At 33.5% G+C, this 17,785-nt stretch overlaps 1 protein-coding gene and 3 non-coding genes across 7 annotated transcripts in view; all 4 read right to left on the bottom strand.

The window, feature by feature from the left end:
* The window catches only part of LOC145972837 (uncharacterized), an 82,566-nt gene extending 65,054 nt beyond the window's left edge, over positions 1-17,512 (bottom strand). The window contains exons 1-2 of one of the 4 annotated variants that reach the window (XM_083101829.1): positions 16,813-17,512; positions 16,373-16,722 (exon numbers count right to left, since the gene is read on the bottom strand). The gene's annotated coding sequence lies outside the window, so the exon portion shown is untranslated. Of the gene's footprint in view, positions 1-369; positions 386-16,372 lie in introns of those variants that run through there. The other 3 variants (XR_014439296.1, XM_083101831.1, XM_083101830.1) reach the window with 3 other exon arrangements.
* Trnak-cuu (transfer RNA lysine (anticodon CUU)) lies at positions 892-964 on the bottom strand. Its single transcript has one exon. It is a non-coding gene; the product is annotated as a tRNA-Lys (tRNA).
* Positions 2,735-2,806, bottom strand: Trnad-guc (transfer RNA aspartic acid (anticodon GUC)). Its single transcript has one exon. It is a non-coding gene; the product is annotated as a tRNA-Asp (tRNA).
* Positions 3,568-3,649, bottom strand: Trnas-gcu (transfer RNA serine (anticodon GCU)). Its single transcript has one exon. It is a non-coding gene; the product is annotated as a tRNA-Ser (tRNA).
* Positions 17,513-17,785: the final 273 nt, after the last annotated feature.

The following is a 17,785-nucleotide window of genomic DNA, read 5'->3' as shown; positions in this document are numbered from 1 at the left end:
TATCATAAGAAATATGAAGAAAATCGCACGAAATTCTATCTGTTAACTCGGAGATAAAAGAACCGACACGGTACAGTAAGATAAAAAAAGCGCTGATGAGGACGTCTATTTCGTATTGTTGCGCAATAAAAGACCCAGAATTATTTGAACAACCGTATTTGTAAGCCATAGACTTCTTTACACGCCGAGTTCGTTTGTTTTTTCGTTTTCACCGTGTATCGCCAGCTGCGTACATTCTCCTGCTGTACTTTGTACCTCTCGAATCATATGTACTTTGTTTAATAAATAAAATTCGAATGTGAAGGCAAATATTTTGTTCAAAAATCGTATCGTACATAATCATTCATCAAGTTCATTTGTCTGACTTACTTATTTCAACAGCTGATGAATTAATTTCTTGCACCCATCAATTCTGTCGCGATATTCGAAACTATCTTTCATCTGCGCAATATGAATAATAATTGAGAGAACTTTGATCTTACAATCGTACGAGGTCATATCTGCGGTTACATTTCATAAAAATTGTCACGTATATCGGCGCAATCGGCTAATGTTGTTAATGTTGTTAACCAAAGGATTAAAGATTCAAGCTCACTCCGAAAGCGATCTCTCTGTTGCCATTCCTAATCGTGCTTAGTCGTCAGATTAAAACGAAAGCTGAAACTTTGTACAATATTCGTAATTAATTGAAAAATTAAATTCATTGCTATAGTTGATGAATCTACTTGAATCTCACAGTTTGAAAAGATGCAACATATAAAGAGGAAATATAATACAGAGATGCGTATGATAAAAAAAAACTGTATTATGAAGGATTAATAGAGGCTTTTTGATCATTTTGACATTTTCTTCTTTTCACGTGGATACCTGAAGATATGCCAAAAAGTAAATCGCCCAACGTGGGGCTCGAACCCACGACCCTGAGATTAAGAGTCTCATGCTCTACCGACTGAGCTAGCCGGGCTGTTACACCGTCGATTCTTGAGTCTAATAAAATTCGTGAGTGCATTCAAAATGCAATTAATAAAACACATGTGTGTATATATGAATATATGGTTACATTATTTTTAATTTTCGTTTGCAAGTCTTTATTATCAAACTTTTATAAAATTTTGTAAAAATTTTTTCACGTGCAAATTTTTGTATTGGAAAAAATTTATTAATTTTATTTTTTTAATTTCTAAAAGTGAAAATTCACACACCATTCATTAATGCAAATAAAGTGGTGTCTTCATTCAAATGTATGCACAATTATCAAGTTAGCATATTTCGTCATGTATATATTTTGCTTCATTACTTCAAATTCACGTCTTATACTCGAAAATTATATGCTTCATTATAAGATTATGTAAAGTAACCGTTCAAAATTTAGCGAAATAAAAAGTGTCATGATTCGATAAACGCAAGTTGATAATAGCAGGTTCGTAGCAAATTTCCCCTTGTCGCGTAATATAAACGATATACATTGAAAAGTGCCTAATAAGACCATAAGTGGACTATGTAAACGAGACTTCCACATAATTAATGCCACGAGTGCAGCAAAATTACTGATGATAACATGGTTTCACCTTGTATATACAGTGTTCTCGAAATATGTTTGACGATAATTTTTGAAGCATTAAGATGATTTTTTTTTCACAATCTCACGAAATGATTTAATATTTCTACTTGTATCAACATCTCTATAATTGATTTTGTCTAATTAAGACTCAAATTAAATTACTTATAAATATGAAACGTGCATTTTAAAGAGAGGCAATTATCACTATTTTTTTAAAATTATTAATTAATTAGCACCTATATTATTTATTTATTTTTGCGAGTCTCTTTATAAACTTTCCTAAAATGGAAAATGAAATTTTTGAAAATTTTTTCTCATAGCTAGGATCTTTTTTCTATCGTTTGAGAAATAGAGAAACTTTTTTATCTAAACTGAATTGTTCGAAATAGACTCTATCATATAAATTAACCACGCGTTTCTCGAGACACCCTGTATGCCAATGATAGTATGAGAATACGTAAATCGTATCCAACGCGCAAATTGCTATCTAGTCCCCTTTTAAGCACTCCAGCCCCATTTAAAGCCCCATCGGCGCTTTCTATCGGAAACGCGTGAATTTACATTAAGCCGCCATGAATGCAAGCAATAGTAAATCTCTAAAGCGACAGTAAGCATCGCGCGAGTGTATTGTGTATACCGGGAATAATCGATCCGCGCACCACCATAACTTCTCTCCCCGCCGTCTTTTTGGCACGCGCCGCTTTTAGGGCACCTCTCACCGGTATCTCACGGGGCTTTCTAGCCTAGAGTTACCGCACTGCCGTGGAATAAACACCGGTTCGAGAAAACCACACCACGCCAGCCTCTAAACCGCTGTAAACCATGGGGGTGTCTGTCGCATTATCGATTGTTGTGCAGAGTGTCAAGAGAGCCGCGCGCATCGTTTGAACCTTCTTACGAGGGTTTAATTCATTCAAATCAGAACGTTGAGGAGAGACCTTTTTTTGTAATTGCAACAATCGTACACGTTTATTTTTCGCGGGAGATACCTGTAAAAATTTAATTCTGATGGCAAATGATTTGACAAGTTTCGGGACGAACTTTGTTTAGAAAAAGTTTGGATAGGGACCGTCATTTTTATCGCGATTTTATAGTAACATCGGAAAATTTTAATTAAAAAATGCTAGGGCATGTACAAAAATAAGAACCTCTCAGGTACAAAAATAAGAATCTCTCCTCGACGGGGAATCGAACCCCGGTCTCCCGCGTGACAGGCGGGGATACTAACCACTATACTATCGAGGATTTCTTGAGGGAGGGTTTCCTACTATCTGTATTAAAAAGACATATAATCTCGTAATATAATTATAACTATATAAAATTATTTTATAATTAATTCAAGCTTTAAAGATAATCGATACATAACTAACAGCATTAGAAATATAAATAATATATGAAGAAGCATTAATGTACAGGATATCCTGGAAACCTTGGTTAATTTTAATAGTAGATTCTTTAACTCATTTAGAATCGATTTCTCATAAACTATGAAGCCAATTTATATAAATTTATAGTTCTGAAATTATAGAACATTAGCAAATCGATTTGTAAATTTAATATGAGAATTTAATATGAGAATATTGTGTTTATAATTAATATTTGTATAATAACTATTATAGATATATACATAGTTATTATGCAATGCACATTCAATTATGTAAAAATTAAATAAGCTGTAATAATGCACTAAACTTTAGACATATTGTTATTTATTCCTTTTTTATTCATATACATCGATGCGACGAATTTACATCATATATTATATATTGTATAATTGTACTTTATACACAATTATTTTATAATTTTCAAAAAATAATGCAAAATATATATACATTTATTAAGATATACTAGTTATGACTTGTGTTTCCTGTATTTCAAATTCGAAAGTGAACAGCTGATTTTTTATTTGATGAAAATAAATACAAAAAAATCATGTGGTTTATATTATTATTCGTTTGTAATTATATTAAAAATTCTATGCAAATCTTGCGGAACAAAAAAAAAACCGACGAGGATGGGATTCGAACCCACGCGTGCAGAGCACATTGGATTAGCAGTCCAACGCCTTAACCACTCGGCCACCTCGTCTTCATGTGCATTTTTGTCTCGATACACAGACCATAATTCGTCCCGAAGCACATATATTTATTTTTAAAGTAATATATTAATAAAAAGAGCAAAAATATATATTTTTAGAAATAATTTTTTTTGAAATCGTAACATATATTTACAATTTTAAAATTATAGCTATAATAGCAAATATTATTTATCACATTGGAATATTTATATGAAATATTATTATAAAATTTTATTTAAAATTATAAAATAATTATTATATTAAATTTTATCATACTAAATAATTTGTACAAATTATTTCCTAAAGAAATCCCTTTTCCTCGTGTTTATAAAAAAATAAATATATTTTTATAATTAATGTGTTATTATAAAAAAATAATTATTTTTGCAATAATTTCGCCCAATTTCTCTGATTAAAAATTGTTGGGATATACATAGTTGGCATATATTTTATCGCCATAAATCACTGTTTGCTTCTGAAACCTAATTGGCGAAGGATAAACGAGGCTTCGTTTTCTGAAAGTACGTGTCGATAAATTGAAAGAAACAACTGTGTAATGCGGTAACCTCATGTAACAAGTTACTTAATCATGATTACGAGTGGCTATGATTAAGTCGAAACTTTTATTACGAAAGTTTTGGCCGATTTCAGGTGGATAAACACAGGCTTGATACGCACGCAGATTATTATACACGTGCCGACATAAAATTACCGCCTCCATAAGCGATAAATTTGCCGTTACGGTGAACCCTAAACAATATAGTTACAAACTGGCAGATCCCACTTTAAACTCGGAATCTTGTAAGAAATTTATAAAGTCATAATTATTTTTTGATACATTGCGTAAGATAACCGAGTAGAATTTAACTTGTTAGAGTTCAACTTTTATTTATACCGTAAAGTGAGATTATTACTTTGAAATATACTGAGAGTATACAATTTTCTCTCATAAATATTTCTACGCACATATAAAATACTTTATATTGGTAAAAAGATAATGTCATAAAAAAACGTATAAAACAGTTCTTAAAAACAATTTTAAGCATGTAATATAATATTATAGCAATATATTCTGAATTCAGAAATTTTAAATCTTACAAATAATCTTTAATTTACATCTTTAATTAACAATTTTTAATTAGCAATCTAAAATTTAAAATAATTATATGGTATTTATTTTAAGAAAATAGAGAATGAAAGTCTCTTTATATGTCCTTTTTGTAAAAATACTATTTTTATAAATAAAATATATAGTAAGTGTTAAAATAAATACATATTGCATCTGTGATGAATATTAATTTGTATGATTCGCGTTCATTGTCGAGATTCAACAAAAAACTCGTGATTGAACTCGATGAAGACATGATTGAAACTCATGTGCGTGAGGATGAAAGCAGAGAAGAGACCGTTTCCAGTCAATTAACGTATAATCGTCTTGTCTATGGAATTTACGAGATTACACAGGAAAGCGGTTCGGGACCGTAATCGTATCAGTGTCAGTGCATTCGCCGTTGGATTGAATTACGATTAGTTCGAATTGATAAATCAATTATATATATATATATATATATATATATATATATATATATATATATATATATATATATCGCTTGTCACAGTTGCAGCTCGTGACATGACTGAATCTGATTCCCGATGAAAAACAATGCAAAAATTTCAAATTTGTATTTTTATTTATTTTCTGTATTTTTCTATATTTTTATTTATTTTTTGCATTTTTATGAATATTTTGAAAAGATAAAATAATTGCAAATATTCAAGTTTTAAAGTAGATATATTTTATATCTTACATTTAAATCGTGCAATTGCATTATTTCTTATTCTTATACCGAAAAAGGATAATAAAATAAAAGTTAAATAATATTAATCTTGTTTTTCTTACGTCATTCTTTTTTATCCAATCTAATCAGGAGTAAACATATATATAAACATTTTTCTTATGCGATAAAAATTATAACTTTATATTACTGATATATTTATTTAAATAATATTATGTATCATATTTTATTAAAAATGTAAGACCCCAATATTACGCTTCCTGAGACACTATTATAAGATTCTCGTTTGCGCACCAATGCATTCGGCAGGAAATGTCAATAACCGGAAACTTAGGACGGCCACGAACAAAGAGATTTTTCGACACAAAAGAAAAAGTGTTAGAAAGATGCTCCGAAAAGAAACTCGTTGGCTGAGGACAAACATCAAGATGATCTACGTTCAAAACGGATTATTCCGTGTGCTCGAATCGCAAGATTAATCGAGATCTAGTTTGAGGCAAGAATCTGTACAGCAGGTTGCTGGTAATTTCTAGATCAATCATCGTCGCGTGCTTCGTTGCATTCGTGACCAATTCGGACGCAACCTGACTCGCATCTGGTTTTGCGATACGAGCCGATGCTATTATCGATTTCCGATTGAGGAAGTGTGCGCGTCATCGCGTTCGACGACGTTACGCACGAATGATGTGTTCGACGATGGTGTGTGTGCGCTTCGTCTGATATTATTGATCTAAATTACTTAAATAAGAATGTACAAAGATGATGTGAATAGAGACAATTTAAATAAAATTAGATATCTTTGCATCGGATTCAAAATAGCAAAACGTTATTTACTCACATAGAAATTTCCCAAGATTTTCTCAGATACATCATAGATTCCGATTCAAATGTTAATATTAGTCTCAATTATAAATATTAAAAATTTTATTTTTATTCTATATAAATACGAATTTAAGACTTCAAAAATAGAAATGGATACGAAAATTCGCATCTTTTTTTGTTAAGTTAAATAAAATAGATTTATTTTTATAGAATTAAATCCAGTTAGAAATTTTTATAATAGATCAGCAGAATGTAAAAAATAAGAATTATAAGAATATAAAAAATAAAAATTTTTTTTACTTATGCTATGCAGCGTATCTACTTTTTCGCAATTAAATTTCTACAGACTAGATATAAAACATTGAAACGGTCATTAATATAGAAGATATTAATGTCTATTTTTATAGTCTTAAATTTTGATTCCATAGGAAATTTAAAATATTTAACTCATGTTTCAGCTCTATTTGATTAAACCAGTTTGAACAAAAATTAAAAAACGCTAATTGAGCCATTATAAATTTCTCTCTGGATAAAGCGTTTTACATGTTCTGCTAATTATAATGACAAATAAAAATCGAAAAAGAATTTTGATAAAACAGAGAAAGCAAGTGAAATTCATTCGGTTAAAGATTTTAAAACAATTACATTTTTTTATCTAAATACTTCTAAATTTCCCAACCAGAATCCATAATTATTTTGAGAAATCTGATCTAGATTCCAATCTCGAAATTTTTCTACGCCGGTAACAACTAACCACAAAGCAGCGCACGTCGAAAAATCCCTCTCGTCATTTAAATTACATTTTTTTATCTAAATATTTCTAACTTTCCCAACCGGAATCCATGATTATTTTGAGAAATCTGATCTAGATTCCAATCTCGAAATTTTTCTACGCCGGTAACAACTAACCACAAAGCAGCACACGTTGAGAAACCCCTCTCGTCATTTCGTTTGCTGAAATTCAGACACTATCCTAAAATTCCACGGCGATCGTGGATATTCATCGAAGCGTGCACGTGTGGTAAGGCTTCCGTGACAGCAGCGTCGACGCGATTAATTCAAGCCGCGAAACGACACAGGGATGGGACATGTATTACCCACGGGACATCCTCGTACGCGGAGAGAACGCAGGTGTGTTTCTCTAATTCTACGTCGCGCGAGATGCCATGAATAATGCAGTCGTGTATTATCGCGCGACGAAAAGGTGCCTCTCGCGCGAGAGCCGCGAAGTGCCACTTAACGCGAGTCGAACGTCAATGCAAACATGCCTAAATAACTGCACACGTGTGTCTACCTGTGTGTGTGTGTGTGCTCGGCACGTAAAATGTAGGGTCGACCATGCACGAAACGCGAGTGAAAACGACCGGCTCGAATCTCAATTTTACGGTGGAGAAAGAGAGATCCCCTTTCCCATCAAAAGTACTTATCTTCTTTTCGAGATTGAACCGTATCGCAATTAGCTGTCGATTGATTCGAATTAGCAAGTTCCTGTCAGAGAAGTTGAAACTTGAAACGACAGCAGCTTTTTCGTCGAGTAAGAGATGAATTTTGATTGAATATTCGCACTCGAAAATATTTTACTTCGACTAATCTAAGTTTTAACGAAGCACAGTTGGTTCGTTTTCTTATTTGCTTTTTTGGAGGAGATTAATCGACATCATTTAAAAGATTCGAATTTATTCTCGACTTTAATATCTGTAAAAATGGCAAATATTTAACGAATTAAAGAAAACATTTTCGAATGCGAATATTTATGAAATATTCAGTTAAAATTCATCTTGTTGCTCGATTACTGCGACGAAAAAGCAGCTGCCATTTCTTGGCGACTTCTTGAATCGAAATTCGAATAAATAAAATCAAAAATTATAAATAATCGACAACACATAACATTTAATATCCTTATCTACTCGATACTTTTTAATACTTTTAAAATATAAAAAATATTTTTATACTTAAAAAAAATTTCTTCTTCGCAAAAAGGCAATAAAAATTTGTTTAAAAAATGGGAAGAAATTTATATCTGATGTAGCGAATAAATATCTGATGTACCAAATAAATATAATTTCAATTAAAGCGATTGCGATACTTGAGCTTCAGCGATGGCAGAAATAAAACGTCGAAAACATTGTAAATTATATGATTGAATTTCTCTATAAGATAGCGATATAAATATATAAATATATACACGTTTCCTCGAATTGTAGGAGCACGATATATCCAACAAGGCGTGTCACATCTCACCCTTCGATAGCGTGATACTCGCGCTATCGAAAACGTTCGCGCCGTCTCGTCTCGTCTCGACCCGTCTCGACGTAATCTGAGCGCGATGGTATCGCGATAATTGCCCGGTGCACGAATAAACAGATTCGCGCCGTGAATGCCTTATAAGGCACGGGGCTTTTAAATATACGGGGCTGCGTTATATATGCATACGTCGCGCGAGATATCTGCGGTCGATCGAACCCCTCGCGCGCGATTGGTCAATCGCGCCGTGAAACCAACCGGCTCCGAGAGACACGTCCAACGTGTCTCTCGATTTCGATGTTGCGTAATTGAAACCGCGGAGAGATAAAATTCTACCGGCGAGATTCATTCTCTCGCACTGTCAAAAGAGACGTCACGGCTCGAAACTCGAACATTGTCCGCGCCATCGATCTTCGACGACACAGTAGATCGGAATGTTCGCTCATTTATATCGCGTTAATGAACAAACAGAAGACTGTGCGCGAATCGCTATAATTTACCGAGATACATTTCGACCGAGTGATAATTTTCCATTATTTTCTCACGCCAAAAAAATTATTTAAAGTCCTAAAAGTATCGCCTACTTTATAATAAATAAAGATGAATATGAAGAAAACTTGTGCCAAGGATCAACAATAAATCAGCGTAATATAAATAATTATATGACGATACCGTTAATTAATATAATTATGGTATTATTATTTTACATAGTCTCATTATTTAATATTATTATAAATATAATAATATTATTTAATATTATTATATAATATAATAATATTTTCTATAGATATATGTTATCAAAATGTTCGCTGTAATGAATTGTAGTCTATATTTCACACGAGATCGCGATATATTCACTACCAATGACTCTCTATGCGCGAACGTCTCGATTCAAACGTGCTGTATTCATTCGATTATAATATACAATATATAGTCAAACTATTTTCCATTGGAAATCGCAGACGGTTCGTGTCCATTTATGCCGCCCGTCCCGAATGGCGTAGGAGAGAATTATTTCCATGTATGCGCAGCGAATGCACATCTCCATGGAAATTCGCCCATTTCTACGGAGCTGCAAATTCTATGATCCGTAGAGCGAACGCGCCCGATCGAACGACTCGGAATTTATCTCTGGAATACCAACGTGCGATCTATGCATCGAATACCTCGTCGTGGATTCGGTTTCGCGTTTCTTTCCGCGTCAATTCTTCCCGAGAAATTTTTAAGCGACTAGACGAAGAATGTAAAACGCGAAAGAGCCGCGCAAATGACTGAACAAACAAGTAGCTCATCTTAAAATTAATTTCGGCCGAATTTTACTTCCACAGAAATTAATTTAAGAAATTAATTTAAGAAATTAATTTAATTCGAGAATTTTACTTCCACAGAAATTAATTTAAGAAATTAATTTAATTCGAGAATTAATTAATTACGCGCGCAACGAGACATTGTCGCCAAAAACAGAAAATAGTTTCGAGTAATTTTGAAAAAAAAAAAAAAATGTTTATCGAGTAGAAGAATCTGATATCAAAAGCCGCGCATATCATGCGATTCGCGCAGCTCCGCATCATTCCGTGATTTCCAACAACGAAGATATTTCTCTTCGGTTAAAGTTTCAGCAACAATACCGACTTTTCCGCAATTTAGCAATTCCTCGGCAAATCTAATCGAGGTTTCGCGTGGGATGTCGCGATGGCGATCGCCTCCTCTTCCTGCCTACTTCGTTATCATATATATCGTGGGGCGAACAATGCGCGATTATCATTCTCTCCTTGTATTACCATACGATCGTTAATGTTAATGAACCCGGCTATTACGCTGACACTAATTACGTACTGTCGTGACCGCGTTTGGGACGAACGCGGGAGTAAATCATCGCGAACGAGACATTAGTATCTCGCGGAGCGAATATCAAAATCCGAGTTTTATTCTGTTAATTAATACACATGAGGTGCTGGAATCAATTCCGCTCATTTTCCAATCTTGATAGTCCGGGACAACCGCATCATAAATCTATTCTGCGGCGAAAGATATATCTTCGCCATCGTCGAAAACTATCTATAAATTCAACATCTGATATCTAAATTATCTCGAGTCGTAATTGCCGTTCATCTCATACACGATGGGGAATATTATCGATGATTAGAAATTGTATACGTCGGGAAACCACGATTTATGACTAATGATGGTGAAAGCAGAGGCTGTGGAAAAATGTCCATGACGCGTATGCACATCTTATAGATTTTAAAGTATCTGGCAAAGTCACGTGTAATTTTACGTCAAATTATCTCTCGAATTGACGACTCCTTTGAAAGTCTAACTCAAAGTTTTAACGATGCCTAAGACACCTGCGCTTGCGAAAGATTGCCACGAAGAGATGGGCGTACCTTGATAAGGATACTTTCACTATTAGGTCGCAACGTGCATTTTCGAACTCTGAAGTTTCACACGTCGTAAGATTACTGGCGCCAACGACGGTCGGCGTCTCCGTCGAATAAGGTCAACCGCGATATTATACGTTGATTAATGCTCCGGTCAATCTCGAGGAATGCGAAGCTAGATCACGGCTTGGTCAATATCCATCTATTCGTTACGATAAACACGAGTATCGTTTATTCGCCTCGGGATACGTCAAAACAAATTACTCGAACATCGTGCAAGAATCATATTGTCGATTCTATCTTAGAAATTAATTCTGAGGGAATCTAAAGATTCACAAATTTTTCGAGGAAAGGAATTATACCTAATTTGGAGAAAGAGTTTTGAAGATATCATTAATTCAAAATTTACAAAATAATCATTTTCATAATTTTCTATCCAAAGAACAATTTATAAAAAAAATCTATAAATAAACGAACAATTGCATTAAAAAGTGGATTGCAATTTATCTAAAGTTACGTTTCGGATTCATTGTCAGTTGTAAAATACATCTATTCGTTACGATAAACACGAGTATCGTTTATTCGCCTCGGGATACGTCAAAACAAATTACTCGAACATCGTGCAAGAATCATATTGTCGATTCTATCTTAGAAATTAATTCTGAGGGAATCTAAAGATTCACAAATTTTTCGAGGAAAGGAATTATACCTAATTTGGAGAAAGAGTTTTGAAGATATCATTAGTTCAAAATTTACGAAATAATCATTTTTATAATTTTCCACCCAAAAAATAATTTATAAAAAAAAATCTATAAATAAACTTGAACAATTGCATTAAAAAGTGGATTGCAATTTATTTAAAGAGTTACGTTTCGGATTCGTTGTCAGTTATAAAATACATCCGTCGTAACGTTGTAAATTACACGATACATGTACACGCGTTAAAATATAATGTCGCATAAATTACATCGCTAAACGCGCGCAGGAGGACGAATGTGAAACGTACAACCAAGTGATTAAGAGAGAGAGGGGGAGCGTCTCTCACGCGCGCGGGAGGACAAGAATGGCGAAACTCGAATGACAAAGTAAGCGCCATAACTGTCGACCTTGCTCCTCGACACGGCGCCTAAAAGCAGATTAAGTTCCCGTAAGTGCGCTTATATAAGTTCCCGTCTGTATTCAAGACGGGTGAGACGGATTCACGCAAAAACGCACAGCGGGACATTTCGCGAAACGGTGACGAAAGTAACGGAATTCCGCGCGCGTGTTCGTAAATTAAAATTCGCGATTCGAGAGTTTAATCTTGATCGATCGAGGCGCGAAGCGAGCTCTCGGAGGCACACGCTAAAGAGGAGAAAAAAAAGAGAGGAGAAAGAGAAGGTTGAATATATCAGGTCCATGAATAAAAAGAGGGAAAAAAAGAGAGAGAGGCTGTGCTGTCTCTTCTTTTTTTTCACGAATATCTCGCGTAATATCTCAATGAGTTAAAAATATACGAGATGGAAATTGATGAAGCGAGCTTCGATGTGATGGTTCAATTTAATTTGCGCACGAACTCGCTCGGAATATGTTACACGTATGAATTTCGATTGGGATTCGACAATGAAGATTTTCAAAAACAGACGAGAATATTTTTCGAGAGATGAATAAAAGATATATCATGAATAAGTGTGTCATATCGATGTTATAAGTTGCATAAACTTAGCCTGAATGAATAAGATACATTTTTATACAATTTTCACATGGTATGAAAATTATTTCAAATACAAAATCCTATCTAAAATGGCCAAATTATACATTTCGCGCGTTAACATTACATTATACATATGTTTAAAAGTTGCACAAAATCCGCAAATGTTATGTATAAAAATAAAACTTTACCGTTTCAGGATCCAGCATCTTAATTCATTTTTCAGATAAGATCATCGAGAATTTAACGGCGCGTTCATTTTTTTTCTCCAGTTATCTATAAAATTAAATCCGGATCGCAAAACTCGATTTTTTCGCGATACCGATCAGATTTACGATCGCGCCGATGCAACACTCCGTTTTTATTTCCGTAGCGATATAAATGACGCGAGACACCGGGCAGTTACATTGTACGGTATTTAAACGCGCGATCATATCGAGTTTCAACAACCCAGTTCGCGAATCATCGAAATAAATCCGGCGTAAAACCGCGAAAGCGAGTAAACTACACAGTAAAAAATTGTGCGTCCATATGTTAAAATTTTCTTGTGTTACCACGTTTTGATTAGTACATTAATGTAAAATTAACATACAACTGATATGTTATTATTTTTATAACGTTTTCATGTGTTACATTTATGGCAACTTTATAACTTAACACTTTGTATATGTCTCTTAGAAATGAAATATTATTTTGAGTATTTTTAACATAATCATTTTAAACAATCAACATGTCTCAGAATCAGTTTAACGTTCTGAGAAAAGTTAAAGTAAATCTTGAAATAATCCTGAACTTTGACATACAAAATAACCAAATTTACTAAAATCAAATGTTTCTATTACAAATAATTAAAGTCAAAATAATTACTATTATATGTTAATGTCCTGCAACAATTCTTACGAGTTGTTGTAACTATTTTTTCATGTAATTTTTAATTAATTTGTATGTTATTTTTACATTACACTTAAAGTCACAATAACAAAAATAAATGTAAAGTATTGTGTCAATTATTTAATATTTTTAGTTTGTCAATAAGTAACATACGACGAATGAGTTATTTTAACTTGAAATTTAGAGTGGACTTTCTGGGACATGTGAAAAACGTTATAATTAACATTTTATTTTTTACTGTGTGAATTTTGCGCTTGCGCCTTTCCCACATTTTTTTATCATCAATAACTATTATATCAATTAATTACTAATAATTATTAATAACTATTATAATTGTTTTACTATAATAACTAGTGAGAAAGAAGCCGTCTGATAAAAAATACGCGCTGTAGACATTTGTTCGATATTAATTTGAGAGCCGAATTCGCATCGCTAATTACGACAATCTTGTCGCGAAAATTCAAGCGAGATATACCATCGAGAGAACTTTAATTACGCTTGAACAATCGCGTATGTAATCACGTATTATTGCCGTCGTAAAGTCGCTTAAGTAATTGCAGCTGTCAAGTACGAATGTTTTCGAAAACTTTGACCGTTCAAACTGAGCGTTCGATATCGACAATTTTTGACTGATAAAACCTTGATTCTTCGATGTACGAGGGTCTTAAAATCTACAACCTTGATTTTAACGAGAGACTCGTCGACGAGTACGAAAAGTGGCTCTTTCCTTCGAAAACATTTCCATAGAAAGAAGATTATTTTTATTTATTCTTCACGTTTCTAATATAGTTATGCTAATACGTACGATACGAAATATGTAACGCAATGTAACAGAAATATTCCTAGTTGCTGCAACCGGTTCTAAAATTTTTAAATTTCGAGGAAGCGAGAAATGTATCGCCGCTCAACACTTGACAAATGCTGATCAGGAAAATCGTCCGATAACACACTTATCACCACCGACGGAATGCGCTGAACCACGACTAGTCGCGTTAAATAATAAGTGACCGCGCGTAATAAAAAAAAAACGCGCGAATCGGGACGAGAAATCCAATCTTCTTATCGCGCGATCGCGGAATTTCTCGTTTTGCACAGTCGGCGACACGAGAACTGATGAAGTTTCGCAGAAAACTGATTATAGATTACTTATGCATGAATTCACATCTCGCCTATCTCCTTACGAGGACATGTCTATTCAACATCACGCACGCGATAATGTTTGACATGTTACGAGACAAGTTAAACTTTTCAACCAAACTTTGAAAATATTCCGCCTAGTTTGATATCTCTGACAAGTTTGATTTATCTTCTAATATTAATAGACTGATAATAATATTCTGTGAACAAAAATATCTTTAGCTCCCTTTTTTTATTTTATATAAAATAATTTTCAATACATTATATATATGCACTTAAATAATTGATTATTTCGTGAATTTTTAATTTGATAGAAAAAAGGTTTTAAAAAATTTTAAATTTGATGAATTCCATTAAATTGAATAAAATCTTTGCTAGTTATTCGCTTATGGATCAACACTACGCGAGACACGATATGCAAAAATGTTGACATATATAGGGTGTTTCTTAAGAAGTTCGAAAAATTTTAGGAGACGATTCTTTGTCGAAAATTAAGGGGGGTTTTTCATATAAACATATACTCCTACATTCTTCCCTGTAGAATTACACCTCTAAAAATGGGGGTAAAAATTAGATTTTTATTTTTTTCTCAAATTTGGAACAAGTTAAAAAAATGAAATTAGGTGGATATTTTCTACTAATAAAAAGTTATTTATTAATATTTTGTTCAGCCTCCCTTATTGTTATAAGGGAATGAAACTAGCAAACCCTATGCAATTTTTTATTACAACTTTTTAATGTTTATATGAAAAACCCCCCTTAATTTTCGACAAAGAATTATCTCCTAAAATTTTTCAAACTTATTAAGAAACACCCTATATGCATATATACATGTACACTATATATATACAGGGTAGACCATTTTAATCAATACACGTGAATATCTCGAATAGGAGGTTTTTTCAAAAAATGTTTCAAACAAAAGTTGTATGGCTTGAAGGGGGCCATTAGATGATGGCAATGATTTGACCTTGGAGAGTCATTTGAAGATCACGTGAAGATCACCGTCAATTTCTTAAATGGAACCCCCTATTTTTTATTACACATTCTTGTAGCTTATCTCGAGAGCTTTCCAAACACTATAATAAAATATGTTTCCCTCAAGTACTTTTTGAGTTATAAGGCTTGAAATCATTTCTTAATTTTACATAAACCGTAAAATATCTTGTAAAATATTCATTTTTCGATTATCTTACCTTAATACTTTTATGTACAAAATAATGAGAGGAATCAATTGGTGTAAAGAAAACACATAGTTGTTTCGAAGAAAAAATATGTAATTGTTAATTGCAAATTACATATTTTTTCTTCGAAACAACTATGTGTTTTCTTTACAGCAATTGATTCCTCTCATTATTTTGTACATAAAAGTATTAAGGTAAGATAATCGAAAAGTGAATATTTTATAAGATATTTTACGGTTTATGTAAAATTAAGAAATAATTTCAAGCCTCATAACTCGGAAAGTACTTAATGAAAACTAACTTAATTATAGTGTTTTGGAAAGCTCTCGAGATGAGCTACAAGAATATGCAAAAGCATATAGAGTGTCCCATTTAAAAAGTTGGAGGTGACCTTCACGTGACCTTCAGGGTCAAATCATTGCCACCATCTGATGGCCCCCTTCAAGCCATACAACTTTTGTTTGAAACATTTTTTGAAAAAACCTCCTATTCGAGATATTCGCGTGTATTGATTAAAATGGTCTACCCTGTATACATGTACACTATATATACATATACACCATATATTATAAATGCATTCAACGCTTACCGGTCGATGTATCACCCGCTTCTCTTCTTGATTGTTGCTGGCTTGCCCTTCGCGCTATCCAAGATGATCGTCATTGTTCGCAATCACACACACAACACTGACAAGCAATCCGCCAATAACGATCGCCCGTTACTTTGTACGGCACTCCCGAATATTGTGACAGACGCGCACTTGTGGACTCGCGAGAGTAAATGACACGAGATACACGACGCCGGTTTATCGGAATGAAAATCGCTCGGCAAGCGCCGGTAGAAAATCCGTTTACCGAAAATGGCGGACGTCGAAGGACACTCGAGATCACTTGTCGATGAAAATTACTCGATCCTCTTGACACTCGCGAGCGAATAACACTAAACGCACGTTATAAGTAACGTCACCGTCGTATCAACGCAACGTCAGATATTCCGATATGATTCTCAATAATAATATTTAAAACTCACATGAAAATATTTGACTACATTCTCCCGACAGTAACGGTTACATATAATGCGCATTACACATACGTGTGCGTAGGTTAACGCTGATTACGAAGTCGATAGACCTCGTGTGATCCGATTGTTACACTCGGAGGATCGCCCGTTATTTATACGACACTCCCGACATTTATTCGCGCACAAAATTCGCAATCGACGTGCAAACGATGAGAAAAATCACGGAGCTGTCGCGACTCGACGCGAGAAACGTGACACGACTGAAGATGCCCGCGAGTGATCTCCGATCACGTGACCTCCGAATGTCCCCCCGCGACGCACAAACCACAAAGGCGAAAACTCAATCTCGTTAAATACTACGCATTTTAAAAATATAAATTACGCGAGGTATTACATGTACTTGTATGTTCACCGATATAAATGTATTTGTTTATCTATTGCGGAAGCGGAGGGAGCTTATATAATTATCGAATAAGGTAACGCACTTTATGTATCCGTAATGTAATTAATACTTTGTGGAAAAGTAAAAAATAAAGTATTGCGTTTACAATATTTGCCGATTATAAAATACAAGTATATTTTTCCTACTTTTAATATATTCTTCCTATTTTTGAATTTTATCTGAAACTACTGTGCAAGTTTCAAATAAATCGATATATCTATTCGCAAAATAATCAAATAAATAATTAAATAAAAATAAATATAATAAAAAAAATAAAAATAAATAATTAAATAAATAATTAAATAAAAAAGTTGACGAAACGCGAATTACGATTTCGATTATTTCGTTTCGAGTAAACGCGATGCGAGAAAACAACGCGATCTTGTAGAGACAATAAAATTGAGACGAGTCCAATTAAAATAGTACGACGAAAAAAATTCGACGAAGCAACGATACTATCGTGACACTAGACTCGGTTAGACTGACGCGAAATTAGGCTACGTAATGTCTTTGTATTGTATATACATTGTTTATGTGTGT

The sequence above is a fragment of the Camponotus vicinus genome, unplaced genomic scaffold (assembly GCF_025532165.1).
Source record: "Camponotus vicinus isolate PSW18456_S1 unplaced genomic scaffold, iyCamVici1.0 SCAF_6, whole genome shotgun sequence".
NCBI lineage: Eukaryota > Metazoa > Arthropoda > Insecta > Hymenoptera > Formicidae > Camponotus > Camponotus vicinus.
The sequence above is the reverse complement of the archived record's forward strand: the minus strand, read 5'-3'. Positions and strand labels throughout refer to the sequence as shown.